The 15,463-nt window shown below is 44.2% G+C and overlaps 1 long non-coding RNA gene across 1 annotated transcript; it reads right to left on the minus strand.

Annotated features, from left to right (window-relative positions):
• Nucleotides 1-2,091: 2,091 nt before the first annotated feature.
• Nucleotides 2,092-5,268, minus strand: LOC144486036 (uncharacterized). Its single transcript, XR_013496213.1, has 2 exons — nt 5,228-5,268; nt 2,092-3,910 (listed from the first exon to the last, which is right to left on the minus strand). It is a non-coding gene; the product is annotated as an uncharacterized LOC144486036 (long non-coding RNA).
• Nucleotides 5,269-15,463: the final 10,195 nt, after the last annotated feature.

A 15,463-nucleotide genomic window follows, 5' to 3' on the forward strand; every position in this document is an offset into this window, starting at 1 on the left:
AAGGTTTTTTTAAGTTTATTTATTGGTGTCACACATTCACACTGCAATGAAGTTAATCTGAAAATCCCCCAGTCACCACACCCTGGCGCCTGTTCGGGTAAACTGAGGGAGAATTTAGCATGCTCAATGTACCTAACCAACAAGTCCTTCGGTCTGTGGGAGAAAACCCACACAGACAGGGGGAGAATATGCAGACTCTGTACAGACGGTGACCCAGGCGGAACTCAAACCCGGGTCTCTGGTGCTGTGAGGCAGCAGTGCTAACCACTGTGATGAAATCGCTGGGCCTCTGACGCAAATCTTTGTCTTGTCACTGGACACAGTTGAGGTCCCAGAGGATTGGAGGATAGCGAATGTGGTCCCGTTATTTAAGAAGGGTAGGAAGGATAACCCGGGTAATTATAGGCCGGTGAGCTTGACGTCCGTGGTGGGGAAGTTGTTGGAGAAGATTCTTAGAGATAAGATGTATGCGCATTTAGAAAGGAATAAACTCATTAACGATAGTCAGCATGGTTTTGTGAGAGGGAGGTCATGCCTCACTAATCTGGTGGAGTTTTATGAAGAAGTGACCAGAATGGTTGACGAGGGAAGGGCCGTGGATGTCGTCTATATGGACTTTAGTAAAGCATTTGACAAAGTCCCTCATGGTAGGCTGGTGAAAAAGCTTGGATCTCATGGGATAAAGGGGGAGGTGGCTAGATGGGTGGAGAAATGGCTTGGTCACAGGAGACAGAGGGTGGTAGTGGAAGGGTCTTTTTCCGGCTGGAGGCCTGTGACTAGTGGTGTTCCGCAGGGCTCTGTATTGGGACCTCTGCTGTTTGTGATTTATATAAACGATCTGGAAGAAGGTGTAACTGGGGTGATCAGTAAGTTTGCGGACGACACAAAATTAGCAGGACTTGCAGATAGTGAGGAGCATTGTCAGAAGCTACAGAAGGATATAGATAGGCTGGAAATTTGGGCAAAGAAATGGCAGATGGAGTTCAATCCTGATGAATGCGAAGTGATGCATTTTGGTAGAAATAATGTAGGGAGGAGCTATACGATAAATGGCAGAACCATAAAGGTTGTAGATACGCAGAGGGACCTGGGTGTGCAAGTCCACAGATCCTTGAAGGTAAAGTCACAGGTGGAGAAGGTGGTGAAGAAGGCATATGGCATGCTTGCCTTTATAGGACGGGGCATAGAGTATAAAAGTTGGGGTCTGATGTTGCAGATGTATAGAACGTTGGTTCGGCCGCATTTGGAATACTGCATCCAGTTCTGGTCGCCACACTACCAGAAGGATGTGGAGGCTTTGGAGAGAGTACAGAGGAGGTTTACCAGGATGTTGCCTGGTATGGAGGGGCTTAGTTAAGAGGAGAGATTGGGTAAACTGGGGTTGTTCTCCCTGGAAAGATGGAGGATGAGGGGAGACTTAATAGAGGTGTATAAAATTATGAAAGGCATAGATAGGGTGAACGGTGGGAAGCTTTTCCCCAGGTCGGTGGTGGCGTTCACGAGGGGTCATAGGTTCAAGGTGAAGGGGGGGAGGTTTAACACAGATATCAGAAGGACATATTTTACACAGAGGGTGGTGGGGGCCTGGAATGTGCTGCCAGGCAAGGTGGTGGAGGCGGACACACTAGGAACGTTTAAGACTTATCTAGATAGCCATATGAACGGAGTGGGAATGGAGGGATACAAAAGAATGGTCTAGTTTGGACCAGGGAGCGGCATGGGCTTGGAGGGCCGAAGGGCCTGTTCCTGTGCTGTATTGTTCTTTGTTCTTTGTGTCCTACAGAGAGGCATTGGGAGCTGTTGATTTTACAAGTTATCCGTGTTTTCAGAGCCACCACTTCATGTCCTGGTCTGAGAGGGATGGAGAGAAGTTAAAGTTAAGCTTTCTCCTTTACTGTTGATCGATACTTTGATTTTTTATCTTTCTGATTTGTTACATTTTTAATGGTGAATAAACTTTCTGAATTCACCATTTAAAGTGTTCTTTCTTGCCATTTGGTTAAGTCACTGGAACCTGGGTGAGTTATGATTAGGGAGGTTGTTGTAAACAAGAGAACCCATAAATCTTAGTTCAAACAAATCAAAATTCTTACATATGGAATGCAATCCTTTATTACAAGAGAAATTAAACATTGAAGTAAAGACGTTATGCTTCAGTTATACAGGGCGTTGCTGGAACTGCATCTTGAACACTGGGTACAGTTTTTGTCTCCTATTAAACAAAAGATTGTAGAATCCCTACAGTACAGACAGAGGCCGTTCTGTCCATCGAGTCTGTACCAAACACCATCCCATCCAGGCCCTATTCCCATAACCACATGCATTTACTCCAGCCAGTCCGCCTGACACTAAAGGTCAATTTAGCGCAGCCAATCAACCTAACCCACACATCTTTGGACTGTGGGAGGAAACCGGAGCACCCGGAGGAAACCCACGCAGACACGGGGAGAATGTGCAAACTCAACACAGACAGTGACCCGGGCTGGAATTGAACCCGGGTCCCTGGCATTGTGAGGCAGCAGTGCTAACCACTGTGCTGCCGTGCTGTCCCATTTTATAAATACCATGGAAGCAGTTCAGAGGAGATTTACGAGATTGATTCCCAATCCAGTAGTGTGAAATATTAACTCTGTTCTCTCTCCATAAATGTTGCCAGACCTAATGCATTTTTGCAGTCCTTTCTGTATTGATTTCAGATCTACCTGTAGTGGTAGGAAAAACACTATTTACTATCCAGGATAAATAAATGTCCTTCATCAGCTTTTGTGGATCATTTCAGTGGAAATGTGCTCTCCCAGGCTCAAAGAGCATCAGTCCACTGGAAGCAAAGTCGTGAGACCGGCCAGTCCAGCAGAAAGAAACCCTCTGACCCTCCCACTTCACCAACTGTCAGAATGAACATGGTTCAGTCCTGGATGTGATTAACAGCAGCAATAACAGCAGAATCCAACCCGTGTCATCATTCGTGAACTCGTTGGTGTCTCCGCAGGCTGGATGACTGAGTGAATCCCTTCCCACACAAACAGCAGGTGAATGGTCTCTCCCCAGTGTGAACCTGCTGGTGCTCCCGCAGGTGGGATGATGTTCTAAATCTCTTTGTGCAGTGAGAGCAGCTGAACAGTCTCGCCTCAGTGTGAATGCGCTGGTGGATAACCAGATCCCGAGAACTTTTGAAACCACTTCCACAGTCAGAGCATTTAAAGGGTTTCTCACTGCTGTGAGTGACTTTGTGTTTTGACAGATTGGATAACTGCATAAATCCTTTCCCACACACCAAGCAGATGAATGGTCTCTCTCCAGTGTGAACGCGCTGGTGTCTCTGCAGATCGGGTAAATGAGCGAATCCGTTCCCACACTCAAAGCAGATGAACGCTCTTTCTCCAGTGTGAACCAGTCGACGTCACTGCAGATGATATAACCGAGTGAATCCCTTCCCACACACAGAACAGGTGTACGGCTTCTCTCCAGTGTGAATACGTCGATGAATTTGCAGCTCAGAGGGGGTTTTGCAACCCTTCCCACAGTCCCCACATTTCCACGGTTTCTCCATGTTGCAGGTGTCCTTGTGTTGCTCCAGGTTTGACCATCAGTTGAAGTCTCACACAGAACAATATTATGGTGCCCTGCTGTGATGGTGCAATATTGTTGACGGCTGTGTAACTGGGAAGCTCTTTCCACAGTCACTGCATGGGAAAATCTCAGTTGATTTTGTGTGTGTGTGTGTGTGAGTCCTGTTCCAGTCACACTGATGTTTAAAGACTGCGAAAGCCGACAGAACAGAGAAACATTTCTCCTTCTGGATTCAAAGACCGAAGATATTCAGGTCCCGATGAATTGAGTGACTCTGTCAGATGTTGATGTGATGTTTGGTTTGAGATTTCTGTCTGTAAAATCCTCAACTTCTGATATCCTGTAAAAGGAGTTTACAAAGGTTATCACTGTCAGTACAGGATAGAAATTCAGAACAGACAATTCTAGTTTCTATGGAACATTCTTTCCACTCTCATTCCCCAAGACCTGCAAATCTCCATCCCACACACTCTCCCTCCATTCTCACTCTGCTGTATCTAATATTCACCCTCTGATTGAGGCTGATTGATAGATCCATGCTCACTGCTTCCTGTCCTGGACAGAGAGAGCTGGAAACCTCCATGCAGGCTGCCAGACAGATATATGTCTATCTGACTGGAGTAACAATGTGTGGAACATACCAACTGGATTCACTTCCTTTCCCTTCAGTTGCTGCAAGTCCCCAATTTCCCCCAGAATGAGAAACGAAATGGAAAGGGGGAGAAAAGAAAAAGTGTTTTACTCACAGATGTTGGCCTTTTTTTAAGGTCAAACCAAATAAACAAACTCAAGTTAAATCAGGACAAAGTAAAAGGGGCAGCTCCCCAAAAGGAGGGGGAACAGCCCGAACAAAAATCAAAGTACAAAGAAAACTTAAAAACATCAAATCATAATGTGATTATTAAGGTCGATAACGCACCCCAACCCCTGCAGTGCCCAACGGGGGCGGAAGGCGTCAACCGCTCCCATGGACACCGCATGCTCCCTCTCCAGGGACACCTGGCTGCGAACGTAGCCACGGTAGAGGGGCAGACAGTCAAGATGGACGGCCCCCTCGATCGTCTGCTGCCTGGACCTATAAATGGCACGCTTTGCCAGGCCCAGGAGCAGGTTCACGAGGAGGTCACCATCCCGACCCGCCCCTCTCTGCGAGGGTTTCCTCCGGGTGCTCCAGTTTCCTCCCACAGTCCAAAAATGTGCAGGTTAGGTTGATTGCTATGCTAAAAAAATTGCCCCTTAGTGTCCTGGGATGTGTAGGTTAGAGGGATTAGCGGGTAAAATATGTAGGGATATGGGGCTGGGGCCTGGGTGGGATTGTGGTCGGTGCAGACTCGATGGGCCGAATGGCCTCTTTCTGTGCTGTAGGGTTTCTATGATTCTATTGTCCCTCTGAAGATAGAGGTTCTGAACCAGCCCCTGAAACCACGCCCATTGTGACCCGCCACCGACAGCAGCGCATGCGCGCTCCTTCCCCGCTGAAACAAGATGGCGGCCGATTACCGGGGCCTGTTCCCGGGATAAAAGCCTCGGAGCTGTAAACCCGGGACCTGCAGGGTCTTATTCGGGCCGTGCGGCCTACAGCGGATGTTTGTGAAGCCATAGCTCCCTCTCTACCCCGACTCCCGGCTCCATTTCTCCCGCAGCCCCACCGACTCACCTGCTGAAAAATGCGTCTCCCGCACTCATCGGGCTCTGGGCAAAGTGACACTGCGCACGCTCCAGATATAGCACCGCGCCTGCGCAATAGGCTCCTGTGGAATGAATAGGACACTTTCACACCCGCAGGGGCACCTGGGAATTATTGGCGTCATTGTCAATAAAAGACAATAATAGAAAATTATCTTGTGCAATAAAGATCAATTAATTTTTGTGCGCTGCCATTCTCTATTTCTAAAATTGATTTAAACCAGTGCTCTCCTGTGGGAATACCCCGAATTTTTAAAACTTTTCCCACTGGTTTCCCTCTCTCTCTGCTCTCCTGAAGGTGCTCACACTGGTTGGGTAAATCCCACAGAGACTGGTTTCTTTCACTTTCTTTCTCCTGATGCTGAATATTCTGTTTTATGGAATGATACATCACAGATGGAAACCATTTGGCTCATCCTGCCCAGTCGGGCTGTCTTTAAGATCTCTCCAATTAATCCCACAGCCCTGCTGGCAGAGTGAGAACAATATCGATATACTGCAGCAAGATAGGAGATGAATGGAAAATGTTTTCCAGTTGCATACCTCTCAGACACACTCACCCCTAGAAAGATAAATTGGCCTGTGTAGTAAGCAGATATTAAGGTTCCACTTAAAATTAAAACAGAAGGTGCTGGAAAAATGCAGCAGTCACCGGGGCCGAGTTTATGGTCAAAATTATGGTGCTGAGTTGCCATTCGAAAATAACCAGCAATCCAACAAGCCACTCAAAATATTGAATCAAACAAAATTGATCAAAGATTGAGCCAAAGTATTCTGTTTTCCAACATGGTGCTATGATTTTTTGTGATGGTTTTAATGTTCTCACAATTACCTGGTGTAGTCCGGGTTTATTTTATACTCACTCCAACCCATTGCTGTCCATGAGCACATTACACCCACTCTGATTCTCCATCCCATCAGAGACAACTCAGTCGCTGACTGGAAATTAGGGCTTTTAATGAGAGCTCTGACAACCGAGAATGCACCGTAGGCAGAATCAACCCGAGTTAACAAACCCCAGACAGTGAACATTATCCCCCAGACCCGATAATAAAACAGTGAACATTATCCCCCCCAGACCCGAATATAAAACAGTGAACATTATCCCCCCCAGACCCGAATATAAAACAGTGAACATTATCCCCCCCAGACCCGAATATAAAACAGTGAACATTATCCCCCAGACCCGAATATAAAACAGTGAACATTATCCCCCAGACCCGAATATAAAACAGTGAACATTATCCCCCCCAGACCCGAATATAAAACAGTGAACATTATCCCCCAGACCCGAATATAAAACAGTGAACATTATCCCCCCCAGACCCGAATATAAAACAGTGAACATTATCCCCCCGAGACCCGAATATAAAACAGTGAACATTATCTCCCCCAGACCCGAATATAAAACAGTGAACATTATCCCCCAGACCCTAATATAAAACAGTGAACATTATCCCCCCCAGACCCGAATATAAAACAGTGAACATTATTCCCCCAGACCCGAATATAAAAAAGTGAACATTATCCCCCAGACCCTAATATAAAACAGTGAACATTATCTCCCCCAGACCCGAATATAAAACAGTGAACATTATCCCCCCCCAGACCCGAATATAAAACAGTGAACATTATCCCCCCCAGACCCGAATATAAAACAGTGAAAATTATCCCCCCCCAGACCCGAATATAAAACAGTGAACATTATCCCCCCCCCGCAGACCCGAATATAAAACAGTGAACATTATCCCCCCCCCCGCAGACCCGAATATAAAACAGTGAACATTATCCCCCCCCAGACCCGAATATAAAACAGTGAACATTATACCCCCCAGACCCGAATATAAAACAGTGAACATTATCCCCCCCAGACCCGAATATAAAACAGTGAACATTATCCCCCAGACCCGAATATAAAACAGTGAACATTATCCCCCCCAGACCCGAATATAAAACAGTGAACATTATCCCCCCCAGACCCGAATATAAAACAGTGAACATTATCCCCCCCCAGACCCGAATATAAAACAGTGAACATTATCTCCCAGACTCGAATATAAAGCAGTGAATATTATCCCCCCCAGACCCGAATATAAAACAGTGAACATTATCCCCCCCCAGACCCAAATATAAAACAGTGAATATTATCCCCCAGAACCGAATATAAAACAGTGAACATTATCCCCCCCCAGACCCAAATATAAAACAGTGAACATTATCCCCCTCAGACCCGAATATAAAACAGTGAACATTATCCCCCAGACCCAAATATAATACAATGAACATTATCCCCCAGACCCGAATATAAAACAGTGAACATTATCCCCCCAGACCCGAATATAAAACAGTGAATATTATCCCCCCCAGACCCGAATATAAAACAGTGAACATTATCCCCCCCCCCCCCAGACCCGAATATAAAACAGTGAACATTATCCCCCAGATCCGAATATAAAACAGTGAACATTATCCCCCCCAGACCCAAATATAAAATAGTGAACATTATCCCCCAGATCCGAATATAAAACAGTGAACATTATTCCCCCCAGACCCAAATATAAAACAGTGAACATTATCCCCCAGACCTGAATATAAAACAGTGAACATTATCCCCCAGACCCGAATATAAAACAGTGAACATTATCCCCCCCCAGACACGAATATAAAACAGTGAACATTATCCCCCAGACCCGAAGAGAAAACAGTGAACATTATCCCCCAGACCCGAATATAAAACAGTGAACATTATCCCCCAGACCCGAATATAAAACAGTGAACATTATCCCCCCCCAGACACGAATATAAAACAGTGAACATTATCCCCCCCCAGACCCGAATATAAAACAGTGAACATAATCCCCAGACCCGAATATAAAACAGTGAATATTATCCCCCCCAGACCCGAATATAAAACAGTGAACATTATCCCCCCCAGACCCGAATATAAAACAGTGAACATTATCCCCCAGACCCGAATATAAAACAGTGAACATTTTCCCTTAAGACCCGAATATAAAACAGTGAACATTATCCCCCCCAGACCCGAATATAAAACAGTGAACATTATCACCCAGACCCGAATATAAAACAGTGAACATTATCCCCCCCAGACCCGAATATAAAACAGTGAACATTATCCCCCAGACCCGAATATAAAACAGTGAACATTATCCCCCCCAGACCCGAATATAAAACAGTGAACATTATCCCCCCCAGACCCGAATATAAAACAGTGAACATTATCTCCCAGACCCAAATATAAAACAGTGAACATTATCTCCCAGACCCGAATATAAAACAGTGAACATTATCCCCCAGACCCGAATATAAAACAGTGAACATTATCCTCCCAGACCCGAATATAAAACAGTGAACATTATCCCCCAGACCCGAATATAAAACAGTGAACATTATCCCACAGACCCGAATATAAAACAATGAACATTATCCCCCCCAGACCCGAATATAAAACAGTGAACATTATCTCCCCCCAGACCCGAATATAAAACAGTGAACATTATCCCCCCCAGACCCGAATATAAAACAGTGAACATTATCCACCCCAGACCCGAATATAAAACAGTGAACATTATCCACCCCAGACCCGAATATAAAACAGTGAACATTATCCCCCAGACCCGAATATAAAACAGTGAACATTATCCCCCCAGACCCGAATATAAAACAGTGAACATTACCCCCCAGACCCGAATATAAAACAGTGAACATTATCCCCCAGACCCGAAGATAAAACAGTGAACATTATCCCCCCCAGACCCGAATATAAAACAGTGAACATTATCCCCCCCAGACCCGAATATAAAACAGTGAACATTATCCCCCAGATCCGAATATAAAACAGTGAACATTATCCCCCCAGACCCGAATATAAAACAGTGAACATTATCCCCCAGACCCGAATATAAAACAGTGAACATTATCCCCCCAGACCCGAATATAAAACAGTGAACATTATCCCCCAGACCCGAATATAAAACAGTGAACATTATCCCCCCAGACCCGAATATAAAACAGTGAACATTATCCCCCCCAGACCCAAATATAAAATAGTGAACATTATCCCCCAGACCCGAATATAAAACAGTGAACATTATCCCCCAGACCCGAATATAAAACAGTGAACATTATCCCCCAGACCCGAATATAAAACAGTGAACATTATCCCCCCAGACCCGAATATAAAACAGTGAACATTATCCCCCCAGACCCGAATATAAAACAGTGAACATTATCCCCCCAGACCCGAATATAAAACAGTGAACATTATCCCCCAGACCCGAAGATAAAACAGTGAACATTATCCCCCCCAGACCCGAATATAAAACAGTGAACATTACCCCCCCCACCCCAGACCCGAATATAAAACAGTGAACATTATCCCCCCCCCCCCAGACCCGAATATAAAACAGTGAACATTATCCCCCAGACCCGAATATAAAACAGTGAACATTATCCCCCCCCCCCCAGACCCGAATATAAAACAGTGAACATTATCTCCCCCCCCCCCAGACCCGAATATAAAACAGTGAACATTATCCCCCCCCCCAGACCCGAATATAAAACAGTGAACATTATCCCCCCCAGACCCGAATATAAAACAGTGAACATTATCCCCCAGACCCGAATATAAAACAGTGAACATTACCCCCCCCCCCCAGACCCGAATATAAAACAGTGAACATTATCCCCCAGATCCGAATATAAAACAGTGAACATTATCCCCCCCAGACCCAAATATAAAATAGTGAACATTATCCCCCAGACCCAAATATAAAACAGTGAACATTATCCCCCAGACCTGAATATAAAACAGTGAACATTATCCCCCAGACCCGAATATAAAACAGTGAACATTATCCCCCAGACCCGAATATAAAACAGTGAACATTATTCCCCCCAGACCCGAATATAAAACAGTGAACATTATCCCCCCCAGACCCAAATATAAAATAGTGAACATTATCCCCCAGACCCAAATATAAAACAGTGAACATTATCCCCCAGACCTGAATATAAAACAGTGAACATTATCCCCCAGACCCGAATATAAAACAGTGAACATTATCCCCCAGACCCGAATATAAAACAGTGAACATTATCCCCCAGACCCGAATATAAAACAGTGAACATTATCCCCCCCCAGACCCGAATATAAAACAGTGAACATTATCCCCCCCAGACCCGAATATAAAACAGTGAACATAATCCCCAGACCCGAATATAAAACAGTGAACATTATCCCCCCCAGACCCGAATATAAAACAGTGAACATTATCCCCCCCAGACCCGAATATAAAACAGTGAACATTATCCCCCAGACCCGAATATAAAACAGTGAACATTTTCCCTCCAGACCCGAATATAAAACAGTGAACATTATCCCCCCCAGACCCGAATATAAAACAGTGAACATTATCACCCAGACCCGAATATAAAACAGTGAACATTATCACCCAGACCCGAATATAAAACAGTGAACATTATCCCCCAGACCCAAATATAAAACAGTGAACATTATCCCCCACACACCCGAATATAAAACAGTGAACATTATCCCCCAGACCCGAATATAAAACACTGAACATTATCACCCAGACCCGAATATAAAACAGTGAACATTATCCCCGAGACCCGAATATAAAACACTGAACATTATCACCCCCAGACCCGAATATAAAACAGTGAACATTATCCCCCAGACCCGAATATAAAACAGTGAACATTATCCCCCAGACCCGAATATAAAACAGTGAACATTATCCCCGAGACCCGAATATAAAACAGTGAACATTATCCCCCAGACCCGAATATAAAACAGTGAACATTATCCCCGAGACCCGAATATAAAACACTGAACATTATCACCCCCAGACCCGAATATAAAACAGTGAACATTATCCCCCAGACCCGAATATAAAACAGTGAACATTATCCCCCAGACCCGAATATAAAACAGTGAACATTATCCCCCCCAGACCCGAATATAAAACAGTGAACATTATCCCCCAGACCCGAATATAAAACAGTGAACATTATCCCCCCCAGACCCGAACATAAAACAGTGAACATTATCCCCCCCAGACCCGAATATAAAACAGTGAACATTATCTCCCAGACCCAAATATAAAACAGTGAACATTATCCCCCAGACCCGAATATAAAACAGTGAACATTATCCCCCAGACCCGAATATAAAACAGTGAACATTATCCCCCAGACCCGAATATAAAACACTGAACATTATCACCCAGACCCGAATATAAAACAGTGAACATTATCCCCCCCAGACCCGAATATAAAACAGTGAACATTATCCCCCAGACCCGAATATAAAACAGTGAACATTATCCCCCCCAGACCCGAACATAAAACAGTGAACATTATCCCCCCCAGACCCGAATATAAAACAGTGAACATTATCTCCCAGACCCAAATATAAAACAGTGAACATTATCCCCCAGACCCGAATATAAAACAGTGAACATTATCCCCCAGACCCGAATATAAAACAGTGAACATTATCTCCCAGACCCAAATATAAAACAGTGAACATTATCCCCCAGACCCGAATATAAAACAGTGAACATTATCCCCCAGACCCGAATATAAAACAGTGAACATTATCCCCCCCAGACCCGAATATAAAACAATGAACATTATCCCCCAGACCCGAATATAAAACAGTGAACATTATCCCCCCAGACCCGAATATAAAACAGTGAACATTATCCCCCCCAGACCCGAATATAAAACAGTGAACATTATCCCCCCCCCCAGACCCGAATATAAAACAGTGAACATTATCCCCCAGATCCGAATATAAAACAGTGAACATTATCCCCCCCAGACCCAAATATAAAATAGTGAACATTATCCCCCAGATCCGAATATAAAACAGTGAACATTATTCCCCCCAGACCCAAATATAAAACAGTGAACATTATCCCCCAGACCTGAATATAAAACAGTGAACATTATCCCCCAGACCCGAATATAAAACAGTGAACATTATCCCCCAGACCCGAATATAAAACAGTGAACATTATCCCCCCCCCAGACCCGAATATAAAACAGTGAACATTATCCCCCCCCCCAGACCCGAATATAAAACAGTGAACATTATCCCCCCCCAGACCCGAATATAAAACAGTGAACATAATCCCCAGACCCGAATATAAAACAGTGAACATTATCCCCCCCAGACCCGAATATAAAACAGTGAACATTATCCCCCCCAGACCCGAATATAAAACAGTGAACATTATCCCCCAGACCCGAATATAAAACAGTGAACATTTTCCCTCCAGACCCGAATATAAAACAGTGAACATTATCCCCCCAGACCCGAATATAAAACAGTGAACATTATCCCCCCCAGACCCAAATATAAAATAGTGAACATTATCCCCCAGATCCGAATATAAAACAGTGAACATTATTCCCCCCAGACCCAAATATAAAACAGTGAACATTATCCCCCAGACCTGAATATAAAACAGTGAACATTATCCCCCAGACCCGAATATAAAACAGTGAACATTATCCCCCAGACCCGAATATAAAACAGTGAACATTATCCCCCCCCAGACCCGAATATAAAACAGTGAACATTATCCCCCCCCCAGACCCGAATATAAAACAGTGAACATTATCCCCCCCAGACCCGAATATAAAACAGTGAACATAATCCCCAGACCCGAATATAAAACAGTGAACATTATCCCCCCCAGACCCGAATATAAAACAGTGAACATAATCCCCAGACCCGAATATAAAACAGTGAACATTATCCCCCCCAGACCCGAATATAAAACAGTGAACATTATCCCCCAGACCCGAATATAAAACAGTGAACATTATCCCCCAGACCCGAATATAAAACAGTGAACATTATCCCCCCCAGACCCGAATATAAAACAGTGAACATTATCCCCCCCAGACCCAAATATAAAACAGTGAACATTATCCCCCTCAGACCCGAATATAAAACAGTGAACATTATCCCCCAGACCCGAATATAAAACAGTGAACATTATCCCCCAGACCCGAATATAAAACAGTGAACATTATCCCCCAGACCCGAATATAAAACAGTGAACATTATCCCCCCCAGACCCGAATATAAAACAGTGAACATTATCCCCCCAGACCCGAATATAAAACAGTGAACATTATCCCCCCCCAGACCCGAATATAAAACAGTGAACATTATCTCCCAGACCCGAATATAAAACAGTGAACATTATCCCCCAGACCCGAATATAAAACAGTGAACATTATCTCCCAGACCCAAATATAAAACAGTGAACATTATCCCCCAGACCCGAATATAAAACAGTGAACATTATCCCCCCCAGACCCGAATATAAAACAGTGAACATTATCCCCCCCAAAACCCGAATATAAAACAGTGAACATTATCCCCCCCCAGACCCGAATATAAAACAGTGAACATTATCCCCCCCAGACCCGAATATAAAACAGTGAACATTACCCCCCAGACCCGAATATAAAACAGTGAACATTATCCCCCAGACCCGAAGATAAAACAGTGAACATTATCCCCCCCAGACCCGAATATAAAACAGTGAACATTATCCCCCCCAGACCCGAATATAAAACAGTGAACATTATCCCCCAGATCCGAATATAAAACAGTGAACATTATCCCCCCAGACCCGAATATAAAACAGTGAACATTATCCCCCAGACCCGAATATAAAACAGTGAACATTATCCCCCCAGACCCGAATATAAAACAGTGAACATTATCCCCCAGACCCGAATATAAAACAGTGAACATTATCCCCCCAGACCCGAATATAAAACAGTGAACATTATCCCCCCCAGACCCAAATATAAAATAGTGAACATTATCCCCCAGACCCGAATATAAAACAGTGAACATTATCCCCCAGACCCGAATATAAAACAGTGAACATTATCCCCCAGACCCGAATATAAAACAGTGAACATTATCCCCCCAGACCCGAATATAAAACAGTGAACATTATCCCCCCAGACCCGAATATAAAACAGTGAACATTATCCCCCCAGACCCGAATATAAAACAGTGAACATTATCCCCCAGACCCGAAGATAAAACAGTGAACATTATCCCCCCCAGACCCGAATATAAAACAGTGAACATTACCCCCCCCACCCCAGACCCGAATATAAAACAGTGAACATTATCCCCCCCCCCCCAGACCCGAATATAAAACAGTGAACATTATCCCCCAGACCCGAATATAAAACAGTGAACATTATCCCCCCCCCCCCAGACCCGAATATAAAACAGTGAACATTATCTCCCCCCCCCCCAGACCCGAATATAAAACAGTGAACATTATCCCCCCCCCCAGACCCGAATATAAAACAGTGAACATTATCCCCCCCAGACCCGAATATAAAACAGTGAACATTATCCCCCAGACCCGAATATAAAACAGTGAACATTACCCCCCCCCCCCAGACCCGAATATAAAACAGTGAACATTATCCCCCAGATCCGAATATAAAACAGTGAACATTATCCCCCCCAGACCCAAATATAAAATAGTGAACATTATCCCCCAGACCCAAATATAAAACAGTGAACATTATCCCCCAGACCTGAATATAAAACAGTGAACATTATCCCCCAGACCCGAATATAAAACAGTGAACATTATCCCCCAGACCCGAATATAAAACAGTGAACATTATTCCCCCCAGACCCGAATATAAAACAGTGAACATTATCCCCCCCAGACCCAAATATAAAATAGTGAACATTATCCCCCAGACCCAAATATAAAACAGTGAACATTATCCCCCAGACCTGAATATAAAACAGTGAACATTATCCCCCAGACCCGAATATAAAACAGTGAACATTATCCCCCAGACCCGAATATAAAACAGTGAACATTATCCCCCAGACCCGAATATAAAACAGTGAACATTATCCCCCCCCAGACCCGAATATAAAACAGTGAACATTATCCCCCCCAGACCCGAATATAAAACAGTGAACATAATCCCCAGACCCGAATATAAAACAGTGAACATTATCCCCCCCAGACCCGAATATAAAACAGTGAACATTATCCCCCCCAGACCCGAATATAAAACAGTGAACATTATCCCCCAGACCCGAATATAAAACAGTGAACATTTTCCCTCCAGACCCGAATATAAAACA

This window comes from Mustelus asterias, unplaced genomic scaffold (assembly GCF_964213995.1).
Source record: "Mustelus asterias unplaced genomic scaffold, sMusAst1.hap1.1 HAP1_SCAFFOLD_277, whole genome shotgun sequence".
Lineage (NCBI taxonomy): Eukaryota > Metazoa > Chordata > Chondrichthyes > Carcharhiniformes > Triakidae > Mustelus > Mustelus asterias.